This window comes from Podarcis cretensis, assembly GCF_951804945.1.
Source record: "Podarcis cretensis genome assembly, chromosome: 6".
Classification (NCBI taxonomy): Eukaryota; Metazoa; Chordata; class Lepidosauria; order Squamata; family Lacertidae; genus Podarcis; species Podarcis cretensis.
This window is the reverse complement of record NC_137175.1, coordinates 68,970,249-68,992,616: the sequence shown is the minus strand read 5'-3', so window position 1 is coordinate 68,992,616 and position 22,368 is coordinate 68,970,249. Positions and strand designations below refer to the sequence as shown.

General features: G+C 42.0%; 1 long non-coding RNA gene across 1 annotated transcript; it reads right to left on the bottom strand.

The window, feature by feature from the left end:
- Positions 1 to 19,175: 19,175 nt before the first annotated feature.
- On the bottom strand, positions 19,176 to 20,114 carry LOC307219037. Its single transcript, XR_013840280.1, has 2 exons — positions 20,006 to 20,114; positions 19,176 to 19,297 (listed from the first exon to the last, which is right to left on the bottom strand). It is a non-coding gene; the product is annotated as an uncharacterized lncRNA (long non-coding RNA).
- Positions 20,115 to 22,368: the final 2,254 nt, after the last annotated feature.

Genomic DNA, 22,368 nt, shown 5'->3' with positions numbered 1-22,368 from the left:
ACCCCTGGGCTCTCACTTGTGGGGTGCCTCAGGGTTCTGTCCTCTCCCCCATGCTTTTCAACGTCTACATGCAGCCGCTGGGAGAGATCATCAGGGGGTTTGGGCTGGGTGTTCATCAGTATGCGGATGATACCCAGCTCTACCTCTCTTTTAAATCAGAACCAGTGAAGGTGGTGAAGGTCCTGTGTGAGTGTCTGGAGGCGGTTGGAGGATGGATGGCAGCTAACAGATTGAGGTTGAATCCTGACAAGACAGAAGTACTGTTTTGGGGGGACAGGAGGCGGGCAGGTGTGGAGGATTTCCTGGTCCTGAATGGGGTAACTGTGCCCCTGAAGGACCAGGTGCGCAGCCTGGGAGTCATTTTGGACTCACAGCTGGCCATGGAGGCACAGGTCAAATCTGTGTCCAGGACAGCTGTTTACCAGCTCCATCTGGTACATAGGCTGAGACCCTATCTGCCTACGGACTGTCTCGCCAGAGTGGTGCATGCTCTGGTTATCTCCCGCTTGGACTACTGCAATGTGCTCTACGTGGGGCTACCTTTGAAGGTGTCCCGGAAACTACAACTAATCCAGAATGCGGAAGCTAGACTGGTGACTGGGAGCGGCCACCGAGACCATATAACATCAGTCTTGAAAGACCTACATTGGCTCCCTGTACAGTGGTGCCCCGCAAGACGAATGCCTCGCAAGACGAAAAACTCGCTAGACGAAAGGGTTTTCCGTTTTTCGAGGTGCTTCGCAAGACGAATTTCCCTATGGGCTTGCTTCGCAAGACGAAAACGTCTTGCGGGTTTGCTTCCTTTTTCTTAAAGCCGTTAATACCCAGGGAATCCGCGTTCCGCAAGACGAAAAAATTGTAAGACGAAGCAACTCGCGGAACGAATTAATTTCTTCTTGCGAGGCACCACTGTACGTTTCCGAGCACAATTCAAAGTGTTGGTGCTGACCTTTAAAGCCCTAAACGGCCTCGGTCCTGTATACCTGAAGGAGCGTCTCCACCCCCATCATTCAGCCCGGACACTGAGATCCAGCGCCAAGGGCCTTCTGGCAGTTCCCTCATTGCGAGAAGTAAGGTTACAGGGAACCAGGCAGAGGGCCTTCTTGGTAGTGGCGCCCTCTCTGTGGAATGTCCTCCCACCAGATGTCAAAGAGAACAACTACCAGACTTTTAGAAGACATCTGAAAGTGGCCCTGTTTAGGGAGGCTTTTAATGTTTGATGTAGTACAGTATTTTAATATATATTTTTGAAAGCCCCCCAGAGTGCCTGGGGAAGCCCAGTCAGATGGGCGGGGTATAAATAATAAATTATTATTATTATTAAAAAATAAGTTCACTCCCAGCTGAAAGGTCTTTGATTTCATTCACCCCCTGAAAGTCTGATATATTTCAATCTGCCCACTCCCAAGTTTTGTGGGGGACATTTCCATAAATTTTGGGGAAATATTTGGTCCATCTTGAGCTCAGAACACATTGGACACTTGCCAGCGAGCCATGACAGGCCCTAAGTGCTTACAACGACTGCAAATTCACAAAATCACACAAGGTACCCCTGATCTGTAACATGGTTTCAGATATTGCTGCAAACGATAGCTACTGAAGCATTTTGTCGCCCAGTATGGTCAGGTTTGCTGTATACATCTGTGTGTGTGTATCTTTGAATCCTTTCAGATATTGACCATATCTCAGCTGTCTCTGTGTGTGTCTGCATGCATGTCCTTGAATCCTTTTAGGGATTGCCCATACCTTAGCTATTTTGGGGTCAATTTTTTCTTTGTAATGAGTTTTTGTTATAAAAATGGCAGGCTGGCAGGCTCAAGTAATAGCAAGCTGTTTTGGAGATTGTGCTGAATGGCTTTGTGATTATGTGACTTCAGTGTTTCAAATAATTGGGAGAAAAAATCAGCAGCACGAGAACCGGCAGCAGGAAGCCCACAGCTTGCTGGAGCCTGTCTCCTCTGAACTAAACAAAACCAATAATCACCAACAGGCTTTGCTTGGTTGCTATAAGAGGCCATATTGCCTCTCATAAATGAAAACGAAGTAATTGGCAGCAGTGACAGCTGCTGGGAGTATACCGCACTCCAGTGCCATGTGCCTAGTCCCCCCCCCCTTTCTTCTTCATATCTCGATCCCCAGAAACAGCAACAAATCTATTGCAGATGTGAATGACTGGCATCACTATAGCTCGCACAGATGAATTCATTGTTACTCTTTCAACTGGAAGAGCGGGTGGGAAGGAACGCATGAATCATGTCAGCAAAGTGTTGCTAACGAGGCACATGTCAGGTCCTCACATCCCTCTGATTTCAAAGCTTTAAAACACACTTAAAATAATAATAAATAATTTCCTAGGCTGCTACTGAGGTTTCAGACAGCTTCCGGTGGTTCTCTTCACTCTTGCCAACTTTTGCGTCTCTGCAAGGGAGACTAATAGTACTTGCAGGCAGCCCAGCTCAAAAGAATATTGTGATGGCTACTAATCCATGAGTACTTCTGCAGTGACACAACACCTGTTCTCATTTTCCATCCTCTCAAATCATTCCATATTGATGCCTGTCTCCTGATATGAGCATTTATTCACCATGCCAGGCATAGGGAAAGTTGGCCCCCCAGATGTTTTGGGACTACAACTCCCATGATCCCTAACTAACAGGACCAGTGGTCAGGGATGATGGGAATTGTAGTCCCAAAACATCTGGAGGGCCGAGTTTGTCTATGCCAGCACCATGCTTTGAAAGTTCAGTCCAACATGGTACCCCACTCAAGAGACATTGCTCGTTGCACCATCAAGAGTAGAGGTAATATATGCCATCCTGGGAAAACTGCTGTTTTTAAGGGAATTTCTGTATTATTATTATTATTATTATTATTATTATTATTATTTCATTTCTGAGTTCATCTTAATTCTGTAAGCAGCAAGACATGGATCTCAAACAGAGGAAGAGCAAGAACAAGACTGAAAACTGAAGGCTCCTTCTTGCACATTTTGTAGGAATGAACCCCACTAACTTTGGGCAACACATCTCTGGTATTTGTAATGTTTTGATAGCATGGAGCCTAGTGTCAAATTCAAAGTACCGGTACGTCTTGATGAGATAATTCATTGTACATACTGTATTAATGCAGTTACAGCGGTACCTCGGGTTACATATGCTTCAGGTTACATACACTTCAGGTTACAGACTCCGCTAACCCAGAAATAGTGCTTCAGGTTAAAAACTTTGCTTCAGGATAAGAACAGAAATTGGGCTCCGGCAGCGCGGCAGCAGCGGGAGGCCCCATTAGCTAAAGTGGTGCTTCAGGTTAAGAACAGTTTCAGGTTAAGAACGGACCTCCGGAACAAATTAAGTGCTTAACATGATGTACCACTGTATCCCATTTCCTTAGGAGACACAGTCTGAGATCTGATAAAATGCTTTAGCTTAAGCTCCTCACTGTCTCCCCTTTTTCTAGCATATTGTTGGGGAATATGTCTGCTTGTTCAAACACTATTGTTTTAGGGTGTCCATCATAATGTTTACATTGATACAGAGTGTCAAGGGATCTTTAAAGTGGAATCTCATATATCTCTGCTAGGAAGTAAGCCCAATTGAGTACAATGGGACTCATTCCCAGTTAAGTTTTGCAGCTTTATTGATTCATACTATAACTGATCTTCTACACACATATAGCTTCAGTGCTAGTTTGTAGTTTAACTAATGGGGGATCAGATGTAATTCATGTTTCTGCTCTCCTAGTTTTCCTGTATTCTTGAAGCCAGGCTCCATCTTGAGCCATGAACTCCAGCAAGGGTCTAACAAATCTCCTCAAGGAAGAAAAGAATGGCTACCATTATGACCCAAAGAGAAGAAACACAAGTGAGTCATGCATCTTTCCCCACCTTTCTGGTGACAGAGAAATTGGCTTTTCATTTGTGTCACTCTCTTTCATCTCAGCAGCTGATTCTCAGTGCACACAGACTCCCTAACTGACTCAACTCTTATTCGCATACATCTGAAGGCAGCCTGTTTCTGAAATGAAGGCATGTGGACTTTACTGTGGAAATTAGGCTTATGGAGCACTCATATAATGAAATGCCTACAGCAGGCCTAAGTGATGGATAAGACTATCAGTGACTGCTAGACATGGTGGCCATGTTCTTCTTCTACTGTCTGAGCTGTTATACTTCTGAATTTCAGCTGCTGAGAATCCCAAGGGGGTAGAACTTTGTTGCAGTCAGGTCCTGCTTTTTGACTTCCCATAGGAATCTGGTTGGTTATTATGAGAATATGCATACCCACAACATTTTGGGGTGAAAATTTGGGCCACCCCTCCCCATTCCACTGACCCCTTCCTTGTCCTCCCGCTCACCACTACAGCCTGCTTACTCTCCTCTTCTATCTTTGCTGTCTTCCGCCTCCTGCTCTGTAGCCTCAGGAGATGCTGTTCAGACTGGAGCGGCCTGAGGAAGGTTACTGAAGGCTACGCAGCATTGGGAGATGCCGTGTGTGAACTGAAATGGCCTACCAAAAGGTCGCCATGACCTGCGCAGCATCCTCTTCTTCCGGTGCCTCAGACAAACTTCCAGAAGCCAGCTGGAAGGAGAAGAAGAGTGGTGATGTACAAGGTCAATGTAAGTTTTCCTTCTATATTTTGGTCCTATGCTCTGTCAATCTGGAATGTCCTGATTAAATCAGGACACTTGGAAGGTATGGAATATGATGCTAGACTAGATGTGCCTTTGGTCTGGTCCAGTAGAGGTCTTTTATATGCTCATGGCTCTAGAATCAGATGTCAGAAGCTGTGCATGTACGTAAACCAACAAATATGAATGCAGTACCACTATTCACCTTTAATTACAATATTGATTAATGAAATTATGACTATAGAGTGCTTTGTGTGCTTACAGAATAATATGGCACAAGCAGAATCCTTAAAATTGCAAGCCTGACAACAAACTGGCCAGACAGCAGAGCAGGATTTTATTTAGGAAGGCATATGTGTTTGTGTGTAAGTTTTGGTCTGGCAGATATTGGTCTGACAAATATTTCCCACCCCCCACCCCCCAGAGAACCCCTAATGAGATATATCTCTCCAAAGTTTTTTGCCTGAAAATGCCTCCAAGCAGTGTCTCAGACAACAGCTAGCTGGATGACTGCTTATTTTTGGATTTCTTCTGACTGTTTTGAGCCATGCCTCGGTACTTACATGTATCCTGCAGTGATACATATTCCCTTATTGAGTTTTGTAATTCTTTCCCATTTTAAAAACTCACTCACACTTTGGTTCGTATTTAGAGATAGCTACTGACACCTAGTTTGAACTTTTACATCTCTGCAATGGAAAAGCAATGGAAATCCTACCATATAAATGAAAAAAAGAGATTGGGGTGAAACTCCTAGCTCCTGGTGAGGTTATCCATTCTCTAATTGTGATTATTAAAGACCTCTCTGCATGCAGATCAAGATACAAATTAAAAAGGAATTTACATAGTGGTATCAGCAAGTCAATTTGTGCAGAGGAAGTATAGGGTGTCGTATTATTCTTTTTATGCTGCAGCAAAGCACCAGCAGGAATGTGGAGAAAGTTTTATGGTGGAATGCAACACATTTCATATGAAAAGTTTATTTGTTTAAGCTCGGCAGGTCTGATCCTGATCAGTGCTGGATGGGGAACTGCCTGGGAACTGTATTAAATAAATGAAATAAGAAAAGAAAATAACGCAAACACAAAATGACACAGATAGAAAAGTCTTGGCACAGTGGTTTGCAAACTCTTCCAGTAAATGCTTGGACTCTTAGAAGTGACTTCTGAATCAGTAAATTAGAAACAGCTGACAATACAGATTTTCTACCTCTATCAAATATGGAATATATTATGAGGGCCCAATGAGCAATGGCTAGGTCCAACGGGTCTTGTCAGTCAGTATGCTGCATGCATAGAATATGTCCCCTAGAACATACCCAGGATCCTTTACAAGAAACCAAAATCCCACAGCAATTGTGCAGGGGTGCTTAGCAGATACATCAGTGTGTGGAACTTTATTTCTATTTTACTTTATTTATTCAATTTCTAAACTAACCTTCATCAAGATTTCAGTGGGTTTTACAATTTATGCTTGAAAGAAAACTTCCAGTCTCAAAACATTATTAGCATCAGCATTTTTAAAAAAACATACACATTCATGGGCAACATAATTAGAACTGGTCCCATTTGATTAAGGGGGTTATAATCAAATAAACCCCCTTCATGGATCACTGCCTTGCCGTGGTGAAGGGGCTTGAATAACTCAGAGAAGCTATGAGCTATGCCGTGCAGGGCCACCCAAGATGGACACGTCATAGTGGAGAGTTTTGACCAAACGTGATCCACCTGGAGCAGGAACCGGCAAGCCACTCCAGTATCCCTGCCAAGAAAACTCCATGGACAAAGACAACAGGCATATAAAAGATATGACGCTGGAAGATGTGCCCCTCAGGTCAGAAGGCGTCCAACATGCTACTGAGGAAGAGCGGAGGACAAGTACAAGTAGATTCAGAGCTGATGAAGCGGCTGGGCCAAAGCCGGAAGGACGCTCAGTTGCAGATATGCCTGGAAGCGAAAGGAAAGTCCAATGCTGTAAAGAAAAATATTGCATAGGAACCTGGAATGTAAGAACCATGAACCTTGGTAAGTTGGATGTGGTCAAAAATGAGATGGCAAGAATAAATATTGACATCCTGGGCATCAGTGAACTAAAATGGACGGGAATGGGTGAATTCAGTTCGGATGACCATCATATCTACTACTGTGGGCAAGAACCCCGTAAAAGAAATGGAGTGGCCCTCATAGTCAACAAAAGAGTGGCAAAAGCTGTACTGGGATGCAATCTCAAAAATGATAGAATGATCTCAATACGAATCCAAGGCAGACCTTTTAACATCACAGTAATCCAAGTTTATGCACCAACCACTGGTGCTGAAGAAACTGAAATTGACCAATTCTATGAAGACTTACAACACCTTATAGACATGACACCAAAGAAGGATGTTCTTCTCATTATAGGGGATTGGAATGCTAAAGTAGGGAGTCAAGAGATAAAAGGAACAACTGGCAAGTTTGGCCTTGGAGTTCAGAACGAAGCAGGGCAAAGGCTAACAGAGTTCTGCCAAGAGAACAAGCTGGTCATCACAAACACTATTTTCCAACAACACAAGAGACGACTCTACACATGGACATCACCAGATGGGCAGCATCGAAATCAGATTGACTATATTCTCTGCAGCCAAAGATGGAGAAGCTCTATACAGTCAGCAAAAACAAGACCTGGAGCTGACTGTGGCTCAGATCATGAGCTTCTTATAGCAAAATTCAAACTTAAACTTAAAAAAGTAGGAAAAACCACTGGGCGGGTAAGATACAATCTAAGTCAAATCCCTTATGAATACAGAGTGGAAGTGAGGAACAGGTTTAAGGATTTAGATTTGGTGGACAGAGTGCCTGAAGAACTATGGATGGAGGCTCATAACATTATACAGGAGGCAGCAACTAAAACCATCCCAATTAAAAGGAAATGCAAGAAAGCAAAGTGGCTGTCCAACGAGGCCTTACAAATAGCGGGGGAGAGAAGGCAAGCAAAATGCGAGGGAGATAGTGAAAGATACAGGAAATTGAATGCAGATTTCCCAAAAATAGCAACGAGAGACAAGAAGGCCTTCTTAAACAAGCAATGCAAAGAAATAGAGGAAAACAATAGAAGGGGAAAAAACAGAGATCTGTTCAAGAAAATTGGAGATATGAAAGGAACATTTCGTACAAAGATTGCCATAATAAAAGACATAAAAGACAAAAGTGGAAAGGACCTAACAGAAGCAGAAGACATCAAGAAGAGGTGGCAAGATTACATAGAGGAACTATACCAGAAAGAAATGGATGTCTCGTATACCCCAGGTAGTGTGGTTGCTGACCTTGAGCCAGACATCCTGGAGAGTGAAGTCAAATGGACTTAGAAAGCACTGCTAATAACAAGGCCAGTGGAAGTGATGATATTCCAGCTGAACTATTTAAAATTTTAAAAGATGATGCTGTTAAGGTGCTACACTCAATATGCCAGCAAATTTGGAAAACTCAGCAGTGGCCAGAGGATTGGAGAAGATCAGTCTACATCCCAATCCCAAAGAAGGGCAGTGCCAAAGAATGCTCCAACTATCGCACAATTGCACTAATTTCTCACGCTAGCAAGGTTATGCTTAAAATTCTACAAGGAAGGCTCAAGCAGTATGTGGACCGAGAACTCCCAGAAGTGCAAGCTGGATTTCGAAGGGGCAGAGGAACCAGAGACCAAATTGCAAACATGCGCTGGATTATGGAGAAAGCTAGAGAGTTCCAGAAAGACATTTACTTCTGCTTCATTGACTATGCAAAAGCCTTTGACTGTGTCGACCACAGCAAACTATGGCAAGTTCTTAAAGAAATGGGAGTGCCTGATCACCTCATCTGTCTCCTGAGAAATCTCTATGTGGAACAAGAAGCTACAGTTAGATGGATATGGAACAACTGATTGGTTCAAAATTGGGAAAGGCGTACAGCAAGGCTGTATATTGTCTCCCTGCTTATTTAACTTATATGCAGAATTCATCATGCGAAAGGCTGGGCTGGATGAATCCCAAGCCGGAATTAAGATCGCTGGAAGAAATATCAACATCCTCAGATATGCAGATGACACAACCTTGATGGCAGAAAGTGAGGAGGAATTAAAGAACCTTTTAATGAGGGTGAAAGAGGAGAGCGCAAAATATGGTCTGAAGCTCAACATCAAAAAAACGAAGATCATGGCCACTGGGCCCATCACCTCCTGGCAAATAGAGGAAGAAATGGAGGCAGTGAGAGATTTTACTTTCTTGGGCTCCATGATCACTGCAGATGGTGACAGCAGTCACGAAATTAAAAGACGCCTGCTCCTTGGGAGAAAGGCGATGGCAAACCTAGACAACATCTTAAAAAGCAGAGACATCACCTTGCCAACAAAGGTCCGTATAGTAAAAGCCATGGTTTTCCCAGTAGTAATGTATGGAAGTGAGAGCTGGACCGTAAAGAAGGCTGATCGCTGAAGAATTGATGCTTTTGAATTATGGTGCTGGAGGAGACTCTTGAGAGTCCCATGGACTGCAAGAAGATCAAACGTATCAATTCTTAAGGAAATTAGCCCTGAGTGCTCACTGGAAGAACAGATCCTGCAGCTGAGGCTCCAATACTTTGGCCACCTCATGAGAAGAGAAGACTCCCTGGAAAAGACCCTGACGTTGGGAAAGATGGAGGGCACAAGGAGAAGGGGATAACAGAGGACGAGATGGTTGGACAGTGTTCTCGAAGCTACCAACATGAGTCTGACCAAACTGCGGAGAGTCGGACACGACTAAACAACAATCAAATAATAGACAAGAAACAAATAGAGTTTGAATATCAAAAACCCAGGACTTCCGGGTCGGCGCTATCGCCGAATGGCGGACTCCGAGCTCCGGAGGGAGTCGGCTGGGTAGGGGTCGGGTCCTGCCGTGCCGGCGACGCGGGGACCCTCAAAAACCATGGGCGGAGATGCCCATGGACTTGGTGACTCGGCGGGCACCGTTTGCGCCCCCGACCCGCGAAGGAGCCTTTTAAAGGCTGTGGAGCGGGTGACGGGGGGGTGTGGTGCTGTGAGTCCAATGCTTCCCCTGCCCAGCGAAGCCGCATGCCATTCGGCGGAGAGCAATGACTTCTTCTTTGAAAATATCGGATTTGGACTAAAAGGAACAACCCGTGAGTAAATTGATTGGACTTAAAAGGGAAATTTGATCTTTGAATTTGGAGCGAGCGGGGGGAGTGCAAAAAGGAAGTCCGCCCCCCCCCCCTGTTGTAGATGGCTCAACGCAAGGATTTGACAACTAAGATTGAGAGATGAACTTGTTTACCTGAAAAAAAAATTTAACTTCACGAAGGGAAATTACAATAATTGTGCTGGAGGAGAAGACTGATTTGTGGGAACTAAAATGCAACCCCCCGGGAACCAGGAACGATCCACTATGAGAGACTGGTGAAGAGACACAGAAACTTTGACAGCTGTCAAAGTAGCTGTCAAAGCAGGAAAATAAAAGAGAACTTTGTTACGATGGCTTTGCTGGTTAGATTTGTTACAATTTGGACATAAATTATTGGAAATAAAGGCAACAAGTTATTTGACTTTTGGGTCTGATTTTGAAAGAAATTAAGTTACCATATTCCCTCTAGAGGGAGGCTGGGACATTGCAACAGTAGCAGCAAGTGGAAAAATACTATGAATTTGAGCAGGATCTGTTATCTCTTGGGAAAGCTGCAAAAACGAAGCATTATTTTGTCTACAGAGGTTTCTATACTAAAGGAGACAATGGATTTATCTATTGAAGAAAGGAAGGGACTTGACGCAAGTTATGTTCCTGAATAACAAAAGCCTCTGTGGAGAACAAGAAGTTTCTGAATTAGAAGGTTTCTGCAGCAGAACAGGAAAAAGCAACCTGAGGAATAAGAGCTGGACCAAATTTGAAGCCGGAGTATTTGGAACATCCAGACTTTAAAAGGACCAAGAAATAGAATTTAAGTTAGACTCTTAAACATAGAGGTCTGGATGGAAGAACAATGACTTTTTCTGAGAGTTTTTTCGAGATTGGACTTTCTGAAATTAAAAGCTATCAAAAGACGGCAAAGTGGAGTTGAGATATAGACGTGGATACACCAGGCTGGCAGTAGACAATGGATGAACTTTGGGGATTAGAACCGGGGAATGGGGGGGGGAGAGAGATTTGGAATCCAAAGGCTGTAAAATTATATATTATTTCTTTCTTTTCTTTTTTCATGTTTGTTGTTTGAAAATAGGGGAATTCGTGGAAGGGAAATGGGGTCGATCTTAGGGAATTATATAAAATATAAGGAGAAATGGTTCATTAAGATAAATAAGATAAATTAATTTGGAATAAATGGGTTATTTAAAATTACAAATAAGGTTTTAAAATTTGGGGTAAGAATCTGTGGAATCAATTTAAGGGAAATGGAATACAAGAGGGGGAGGGGGGGAAGTCCGGGAAAGATGCCACTGAAACCAAGTGTAAATCATATTTGTTTTTTCTTTCTTTCTTGCTATCTTTCCTTTTTATTCTGGAAAATTTTTAATAAATATTATTAAAAAAAAAAAGAATATCAAAAACCCTGGGTGAAATGAAACATCTTGAGACGACAACCACACTTCCAGGGGAAGCAAGTTTCACAAGTGTCATATCACCATAAAGAAGACATTTCTCCCATGTCACTGCACAATGGGTTACACCCATTGCTGGAACCATGTAAAGGGCCTTTCCTACAGAACTTAAGAAGGGACAGTCCTTCAGTTAGTTGGAACCCAGAGATTTAGGGCTTTGTCGAAAGCACATAGGCGATCAGAGCAGATCTTGCAGAAACAGTGTGCAAATGAATGTTCCACTCAAAACTCTGGTGACCATGTGCTGCAGTAGCTTCAGCTTCTAGCTTGTCTTTAAGCGTAGTCCCAAGTAGGAACCTTAAAGCTAGAACCAGTTAAAGAAATCCTCTTCCACCTACATTTTAAGAAAAGTTACATTCATTCTCTTAGACCAGGCATGGCCCTCCATCTGTTTTGGGAATACAATTCCCATCATCCCTGACCACTGGTCCTGTTAGCTAGGGATGATGGGAGTTGTAGTCCCAAAACAGCTGGAGGGCCAAGTTTGGCCATGCCTGTCTTAGACCTCTCAAGAGAAAATATGCAGGGGGTGAGCATTTTTTAAAATAAAGGAATCTTTAAATCTATCTATCTTAAACAGCAGGGATTCAATCACTTGAATAATATCTACCATATTCTCCAACATTTCCCCGATGAAAATAGGGACATCCTATTCCATAACAACAACAACAACAACAATAATAATAATAATAATATCCCACCCATCTGACTGGGTTTCACTAGCTGCTTTAGGTGGCTTCCAACATATATAAAAACATAATAAAACATTAAACATTAGAAAACTTCCTTATACAGGATTGCCTTCAGATGGTTCCAGGGTTGGTAAACTCCATACCCTCCAATATTTCTCCAATGAAAATAGGGAAGTCCTAAGGAAAAGCGGGACATTCTGGGATCAGTCAGAAACTGGGACAGCTTCTCTAAATCAGGGACATCCCTGGAAAATAGGGACACTTGGAGGGTCTGCATTTGGAATTAATCTAGGATCGCTGAGAGATGGTTTAGGCACAACTCTTACAAGTAGTTTGGGTAGATTTGGGGGCTGGTGAAATGCTATAACAGGAGGCTTCCACACTGGAATTGTGTATAGTACTTTAGCCTAGAAGTGTAAGAATTGCCTTGCTGCCCTAAATCAAAGTATATCTAGTGTAATGTAGTTTCCAAAATTGGCTATACATGTACTTTTGGGAGATATCCATTATATTTCTGATATGCATAGATCTATTCCATGATTTATTCTTTTTTTATAAAAAAAAAAACCCCTCAAAGTGTACTAATTACATTAACTGACTTGCTTCAAAAAAGAAATATTTCTATACTCTGATGGCAGTGTAACAACTATTTGGCTACTGCTTTTCTGCATATCAGAAAAATGGCATTATCATAGAACACTAAAAGCTAGCAAATACTGCTGACCTTTTAATGAGAACCACAAGGGAAGGGATTTGGAAATATGACCCTTTTGAAACTGATTTTTCTTTTCTTTTGAAGTTCACAATATATAAACTCATTTCTGAATTCTGAGAAGAGTTGCTGTGGAGGATGAAAAAGGGAATACATTGACATTATCAATTACACACTGTTTTGACAATAACTCTCTTAAAATGCATTCAAAAATAATAATATTGGATCAAAATGGAAATTTTTATTCAAAAAAATAGCATAATGCAAGTGTTGTATTACTGCATCAATAATTCAGTACTTTGAATGTACTGCAGTCTTTTGAATATACTATGAGAAAGTCAGTTTCTTCCTGACAAATTATAGATACTTTGCTAAAAAACAGTTTAAAACCCTGTGTTTCTGAGGGCAATTTCAAATACCCAGGGCCCCTTTTGATGTTTTCGGCACAACAATATGACTCCAGCCCATGCTTCTGAATAACCTTGGAGATATTTCCAATAAACCAATTAAAAGCACAGTTATGTGTAGCCTGGATTTTAAAAAATGGATTATACACCTACTTGCAGAAGTGATAGGCAAACAAGTAATTTATTTCCATGTTCCTACTGAATAACATATGAACAACAATTGAAATGATTTCCTTTTGAAGGGAAACATAGTAATCTTTGTGCTCAACATTTCCATTTGTAGTTAGCAATAGTTCATCTCTTTCCAGCCCGCTGAGGTTTTACCATTTTATCAACTGGCTGGAAAGCATTTCAGTGTTTGTTTAGAAAGGGAAAAGTCTTGGCTGGCCTCTCTTCTGCAAAGCCCATGGGTATCGGAATAGAAAAGTATAGAAACAACAGGGGGGCAGGAGGCTTCGTGGGGGACCAGATACAACTTGAGGAGGTTGCTGGCATCACACTTTGACACAGGAATGTAGAAAGCCACCCCAAAATTATTTGGCCTTTACCCACAACTGGTGAGCACACTTAGCATTTATTCCCATTTTAGACAAACCTTTAAAACTAGTAAAGTTGTGGTCCTGTATATTCTGTATATTTCCATGTGTCTTCAGTTGAGTATGAGGGAAACAGCCTAACTCCCCTGGTCTAAATGATACGGTTTATCCACTTCAAGTGTCCTTTAAAATTTGCTTGCCAATGTCACCTTTTTTTGGATGTAAATCACTGAAGAATTAGACTTCTCTACCACGTGGGTTAAACCACAGAGCCTAGGGCTTGCTGATCAGAAGGTTGGCGGTTCGAATCCCTGTGACGGGGTGAGCTCCCGTTGCTCAGTCCCTGCTCCTGCCAACCTAGCAGTTTGAAAGCACGTCAAAGTGCAAGTAGATAAATAGGTACCGCTCCGGTAGGAAGGTAAACGGCGTTTCCATGCGCTGCTCTGGTTCGCCAGAAGCGGCTTAGTCATGCTGGCCACATGACCCGGAAGCTGTATGCTGGCTCCCTCGGCCAATAAAGCGAGATGAGCACCGCAACCCCAGAGTTGGCCACGACTGGACCTAATGGTAAGGGGTCCCTTTACCTTTTACCACGTTCAAGACAAAAAAATTATTGAGAAAAAGCACACACCATTTACAATAAATAACAGACCAACATGGCACAGGTTCCAACAAATCAAATGGTGTTTGCAGGGGGTGCAATCTTCTTCATCACACACACATCTCAAAGCATCTAAATGAAGCTCTGGGCAAGTATATCATCTCCCTTAATATGTGAATAATCCCCAAGTATTTTTCGCAGAAGGAAAACCTCCCACTGATTTTATACAATTATATTTCCTTTGTAGGTCACCAAAAAGCTGTCCGGATAACAAGAATCCAAATATTGATTGCAGAACAATTAAGATAAGACATCTCAATTGATTCCTAGCTGCTCTCTTCTGTTGAAATTTTAAACATTAATTACCATGAAAAATGGCAATAAAATGGAGAGAGCCACATTGTTAAGAACTATATTGGCTCAAAAGGCACTGTAGGCTCAGCAACTCTAGTATAGCTTACTAATTTTGTCCTATTTTGCATCTGAAATGGTTTTAGGTTCATCTTTTTTCTTCTGGAACATTGCTTTAATAGCTCAGTATGGTTAAAGCACTCAGCATCCAGTAAGTCCCTCTAAATAAATGTATCATTGAGACAATGATTTAGTAGAGATACCATTCATTTAGGCTTGAGCAGGTGAAGCATGGGCTCCATTATAAACAACTCTATTGTTATTCCTAGCTCCACCACTATGGGTGAACATAAATGGAAAGCTGAAATATTTCATGATGGGCACAGAAATATGTGAACCGTAGCAACTTGGACAAGCCGGGTTATTTTACAGTGGGGAGTCTCCATGAGGACAGGGGAGTGGGTTCCCCAGTTCATAACTAGCAAAGGGTGACAGGAATGGCATTAGGAGCAGAGCTAAAATGCTCATCCCTGTTATCCAAACTGCATGTTTACTTACGCAGGAAGAATGCCTGAAGAGGTCCATTAGCACACCTACTATTTTATACACCAACAGGCAATTCTCCAGGGTTTCAGAGAGGAGTCCATCCTGGTTCTTCTGCATGCAAGTCATGTGTTTTTACCACAGAGCTTATATTTCAAAGCAAGTCCAACAACTTCTACTACTCTGTCTCTTAAGTAAAGTTCCAAAGAACTGATAGGCATATCATGCCTGCTTGAAGCTGTGTGGGATGGCTACCATTGAATGGCCTCAAGTTTGCCCTTTCCACTAAAGAGCACCGGGTGACTCATGTGATTGACTCCCCACTCAAAATGTCCAGACTGTTTCCCTGGTTTCAGAGTCTAGAAGCAGATCCTACTCAGTGAGGCCTGTGGGGAGTTTCCATCTGACTTTGCTTGGGACTCTATGGGATCTCTGGGGCAGGTTTGCTAGCCACCATATCACCATGAGAGAAACTGTCAGGGTTGTGACAAATTGGGTCATGACAGAATTGGATTCTTCTAGTTCCTGGGACACATCATAAAGACTGCATGGAAGGGCTTTCCTTCCCTTTCTTATCTAGCCTGTGAACCCCATTTGTGTTTCAGTGTTGTCAACAACCCCAGCCATGTAATGAAGCCATCCAAGCTTGTTGTTTTATTGTTGAACAGTCAGTGTGATATATTATAATTAATTCTTAACCTTGTTGACAGCCATTGCTGCAAAGTTATTTGTGACATATACAAGTCCCTCAGCACACAGTGTGACACGGAAATAGACTGAGAATGAATCAGTGACAACAAGGAAGCAATATAATAATTTGCTACTAAAACAATTAGCATCCTGAATGCTAATTAGGCCATTCTCAGCAGCCTTTGTAACAATGCTTCACCAAATCTGAATAAGTTGAAACTTATGATGCCAACTAGATAGCAGAAGGCAATGAGTCTTGTGCTGCTGCTTATATATGACTCATCCCTTGTGAAAGCAGATATATAACATATGTCAATCATCTTTTGCTTTACTTCTAAGCACCTTAACTATGCAATGACAAAGAGGAAGGAACACTACTGTGAACAGGAGCTTGCTGAGAAATCTTTCTTACGAAGCAGTTCAGCTGGCATAATTACCTTGCTTCTGAGGCTCATGTGCAAATGTTTCAATGAATGAAGGCCACACAGCCCTTCCACAGTCAGGCCACCACTGCTGAGAATGATTCTTCTCTGTATGTCAAATGTGAGGGGAGTATCTGGTCCCACACCTTTGTAGGGATGGAGATTGCAATACTACATGGAGAACACTCTCAGCAGAAGATTAAATGGTGAATATAGGTGCCACATTCCATCAGAAACTTGGTTGGTTGGTTTTTTAAAGGAAAATAATTCAAGCACCTTGACCTGTCATATATGTGCAGCATGATGCTTTCACGAAAGGCAATGCCTAAGCTGGTTTTCTAAGTGATCTTGCAATAAACCTGGTGGGTGTGGGTGTGTGTGTGTATAATGAGACCTTCTCTGCAGAGTATGTAAGGCATACACTCATTTCAAGTTTGCATTTATAGCATGATGGTGCCATTTGACAGCTTTATTCAATATGAGTCTTTCCAAATGACTTTTTAAAAACTGCCTTCAGTGGTCTTATAGAATAAAAGCACTACTTAAGCTTACTATGCAAACTGCTGTTAAAATACCCTCTACAAAGACCTCCACATTATTTAATAGGAATCATTTCCTTCTATAACACAAAACAGAAATTAGTAGAACAAAGTAAGATTCTATCTATCATCTATCATCTATCTATATCTATCTATCTATCTATCTATCTATCTATCATCTATCTATCTATCTATCTATCTATCTATCTATCTATCTATCATCTATCTATCTATCTATCATCATCATCTATCTATACACAGAGAGAGGGGGAGGGAGGGAGGGAGCAGGAGCAGGAGCAAAAGAGAATTAAATGGCTCTTGTTCCATACATAGTACAAAACATTTTTTTTTCTAAAAAGTGCTCTGCTTTTCTCAGCCAGATACATGGGTCCTTGACTCCATTTAATTCAATTAAGAAATCCTTGTTTCTTTGTGAAAGCTATGCATTGCTAAAAGCTGTCATTGCTGCTGAACTCACAGCCATGTTTGAAATGGCTGAATGTTCGGGAAAGCTCTAATTGTCCCTGTTAACGCACAACTCTGACCTTCTGTCTTTATATGTAACAGGCCACAAAGTGTTCCTATCATTGATTATACCCTACCACTGTATATGCACTGTATGTCAGTCAATAATTCAAAAGTTCCCTATCCAACTGAAATAAAGATCTGATTTTAAACATGCCAGCTAATAAATGCAATCTTGAATCTGATAACAAATGTTCTCATTTTAGAAATATTTTAAATATGCTTCTTTCTGAATTCACACAAAACAGTATATAGAATTGCAGACAGTGATAAACTATAATTATATCAATAGTTATCACGAACCATTAATTGATTCACGAGCTGTTTCCATAGAAGTTACAGCATCGGATTTAGCCACAGACTTGCATTTATATAAACATTTCCTGGTGCAACTGGACTTCTCTGTGACCCTTCCTCTCTGCAGGGAGGTGGGGTCGATTTGGATGGCCCACCCCCACCATTTAATGGATCCAAATGGTTTCCAAAGAGTGGTAAGGAGTGTTTTATCCCATGTTGATGGCCATTAAGCTGATTCCGTGGTGGCCTGCTGGAATTCAGAGTTAACCAGGGCTATTGACTGTCTGGCTCCAAAGTGCCCTCTCCAATTGCATGGAGCCCGGACAGCCCCATGTTTTTCCCTGGAGCTGAAGGCAATGAAACATTCGCTGAGATGGCTAGAGCACCAGTAGAGGAAACCTCATTCTGAATTGGACTAAACACAGGTTAGAGCTCAATGTTGAGCCTACCAAGTGGCAACAGCGATGGCAAAGGGGACCTTCTTCGCCGTCTCTATTGCATCTGCAGAAAACAGCAGGAGGATGCTCTTTCTGGTGGTTGACAATGTAACGGAACCACCTTTGCCATCAGCATCTAGTGAGGACCCCAAGATCTCCTGCAATGATTTTGCAAAAATTTTTGCAGATATAGTCGCATTGGTGTTATACGGTCTTGGCAGCCACTCTGAGTTGCCAGTCTAGCTGCTGCATTCTGGATTTATTGTAGTTTCTGGGAGTATCAAATTTCAAAAAGTTGCAACTGATCTCTCAAATATGGACTTGTTAGCAGGTCAGCACACTGCTCTCTTCCCTCCAACCCCCAGACTACTTCAGTGAGCAGTGGCTAGTTTTCCTGTTCAGCACTCAGCATGTGGCATGTGTAGCTTTGGACAATCCCACACTACAGGGAATATTTTGTAGACACTGCATGGTAAGATTATCACGTGGCTCCCTTTGTCCTTGGGCTTATTGCCTCTTTTAATGGGGCAGGGATGCAACATTTCAGAAAGGAAATGCCATTTATTCCAGTCCTAGTTTTGCTGCATTGCTTTGAATATTGCAGCTCGTGATTTCCCTGGGAAAACATTATTTGGTTTGCATATGCAGTCCAGTCTGAAGTCACTTGCATAAAATCATTAGAGCAGTCATATTCTTAAAAAAATATCTATCCTCCACTGACTGCTTAGGGCTGGTAAGGGACAATGGATGCATGCTGGCTTTCCCTGCCTTGGAACCAAATAGTTGTGCTTTGGATCACATCTGTAGCCTATTAACACATCCCATTCACCTCCAATTGGCACTAGAAACTGTGAGAAGAGCAGTTTTGTGAATAAAGCCAGAAAGCACTTTGGTTAATAGTGACAGTTCATGATAACAACAATGAAAAGCTACAATGCTGAAGATCACATTGTAAATGTAACACTACTACTTTCCTAATGAGAAACTTGATAAAGTGGCTACGACAGAGGTTGATGTGTGGTTTACTTTATCCAAACCTCCAAACCCAGTAGACACTAACTGTTAAGGATAATGGTTTGATTTCCTGAAATGGGAATGTTGCCTTGGCTGAATTGCTGTGTATTTTAAGCATGGGGTTTTTCCTTTGGCATTAGCTCTCTTAGGTGATTGGCTGACTGTGAATCATATGAGAGGCATTCCATTCTATTGTGACTGTTATTAAAGTAACTGTTGTTTTTAACTGTTTTCTGTTTTTCTCTGTGTGAGGGAGAATGGCTGCTGAGAGAGGCTTCACCAGATTCTGCTGAGGGCGGTCTGCCTGGGATAAAGCAGTCAAAGGAAGATCCCTAAATATTAATAGGAAGAAACCTGTGCTCTCTATAACAAACAAAGTGAATAAGCATGAGAGTGTAGCTATGTCATTCTCAGTTATACGTTTATGAGAGTAAAGTTTTTTGAATATAAAGAGTCTGGACATTGCATATCATCAGCATTTACACACACACACACACACACACACCACTAACTTGCCACTTTTTCTATGGTACTTTGAATTTGTTCAACATTCAGAGGCTGCTATTCTAAGATGTGCACCTAGGGAGTCAATAAACATTTTAGCAGCACACTCTTGCTGACTCTCTAGCACTGATGGCAAGTCGCACTGTATCTTCATATGCTGCACCTTTCAGCCTTCAATGGGAACAATCCTGTTATCAGTTACATAATGATATACCCTGGGACAATGGAGAGGTGACTCCAAAGCCACGAATCTTGCCAAGGATTACAGATTTAACTCATTTCTGAACAAGCAAATGATGAAAGGCTGAAACACATTATCTTGAAAAAACAGGAGCAGGTTGTTATTTCTGGTTGTTATTTCAGGATAAGCAACCATGTAAACACAGGGACCTGACCTCCATGGATCGCAATCTGTAAAATGTAGGTAGGCAGCGACTGCAATGTGTTTTATGCTTCGTATATGAGAGGTTGTAAAGGAGTACAGTTATAATTACCAAGAGGTACTGACCGAGATCATCTCGTTTTTCGTAAAGCAGGAGTACACATAGATTGTGGTTTTGAGCAATGGCAATCATTCAAGCTGAAACCTGCTTGTTTACTCTCTTTATCTCATAGTGTCACACACAGTAGCATGTCTGGAGGAGGGGGGGAAAGAATGAGGTGAATGGAAGTTCCTCCCAAAGGGACAAACACTCTAATGTGAACATATATTATTTACTAGGTTGTGAACAAGGGAAAGCAATTATAGCAGAAGGCAGGGAATAAAGGGAAAGAATCCAGTATGCTTCCATGCAAGCAGTAAACAGGTACTGAAGGTCAGACATCAAAAATTTTGACACATTATTTTTATTTGGAGGTAGTGGTGGCCAAAAAGTGCCAGTTAGCAGCATTATGCTAGAGTTAAGGATGGGAAAACATTGGTTCTGCAGAAGTTGTTAGACTCCAACTCCCATTAGTCCCAGCTAGTGAGGTCCAATGGTGATGGGATTTGTAATATACATAGGTAACTCTCACCTGGGCTAGGTACAGGGCTTTGTTTTAGCTGGAACTCACTAGAACTCTGTTCCAGCACCTCTCAGGTGTTCACCATTGCCATTCTAAGAGAATGAGGAAGGCATTCCCAGTGAGTTCCGGCACCATTTTTTCTAGAAAAATAGCACTGAGCAGGTGATATATACAGTCATACCTCGGGTTACAGACACTTCAGGTTGCATTTTTTCAGGTTGCGGACCACCAACACCTGGAAGTAGCAGAACAGGTTACTTCTGGGTTTTGGCAGTCACACATCCATAGAAGCGCTAAATTGCGCTTTGTGCATGCGCAGAAGCACCAAATCGCAACCCACATGTGCGGGTTGCAAATGCTGTGGGTTGTGAATGTGCATCCCGCATGGATCACATTCGCAACCCGAGCGTCCACTGTACAAAGAAAAAATATTGTTGAGAGAGAGAGAAATAATTATTGGCTTAAGGAGACTGTGATTTCTATAAACGTTTGTAACATATTTAACACCAACATGTGTGCAGGGGGAAGAGGTTGTTTAGTCAGTCATATAACATTTCAGAAGTAACTCAAACACACAAAACTCAATCTATGCAAGAAATACATTTTTGGACACTACTATAAAAATACAGGATGGGCGCATAGACACCACCTTATACCGTAAACCAACTGACCGACAAACATATCTACATGCCTCTAGCTACCATCCCAAACATACCAAACAGTCCATTGTATATAGCCAGGCACTACGTTACAGCCGCATCTGTTCCAATTCTACAGACAGAGACTCTCACCTAAGAGATCTACAGCAAACCTTTTTAGAACTAAAATACCCAGCAGATGAAGTTAGACAACAGATCAACAGATCAACAGAGCCAGACTGATACCCAGAGAGAACTTGCTGCAAGACAGACCCAAAAAAGAAAATAACAGAACACCTCTAGTCATCACATACAGCTCCCAAGTTAAAACAGTACAACGCATCATCAGAGATCTACAACCTCTCCTGGACAATGACAGTTCTCTTTCTCAAGCTCTGGGAGGAAGACCTTTCATTGCCTACAGACAGCCACCCAATCTTAAACAACTCCTAACCCACAATAATACTACAACCAGACTTAACACGGACACTGGCACCAGAGCCTGCAATAAGCCCAGATGCCAACTTTGCTGCCACATACACCCAGACAACACCATTACTGGCCCCAACAACATCACACATACCATCTCGGGACTATTTAATTGCTCATCGTCTAACATTGTGTATGCCATCAAATGCCAACAGTGTCCTTCAGCTCTCTATATTGGACAAACAGGCCAAACCTTATGCCAAAGAATAAACGGACATAAATCTGACATCAGGAATCACAAGACAGAGAAACCAGTAGGAGAACACTTCAATCTCCCAGGACATTCTATACAAGATCTCAAAGTAGCTGTTCTATTACAAAGGAATTTCAGAAACAGACTGGAAAGAGAAGCTGCTGAATTGCAACTTATTACCAAACTTAAAACCATGGAGAGACCTGGTCTGAACAAAGACATTGGATTCTTATCTCATTATACATGACAAAGCCATTTTTCACCTTCTCACCCCTTGCTTTTTCCTGTAAGACCTATTGCAGTCATTAAGAGTCGTCAACAGGCTCATCACAGCTATCTGCCAATCACCCAATCCCACCACCCTTCTGAGTAATACCCCTCCCCACCTTCTCACTATATAGAAGGGTCTGGTGACTTCTGTTTCAGTGTATCTGAAGAAGTGTGCATGCACATGAAAGCTCATACCAAGAACTAACTTAGTTGGTCTTTAAGGTGCTACTGGAAGGATTTTTTTTATTTTGTTTTGACACAAAACTCTGCAGAACA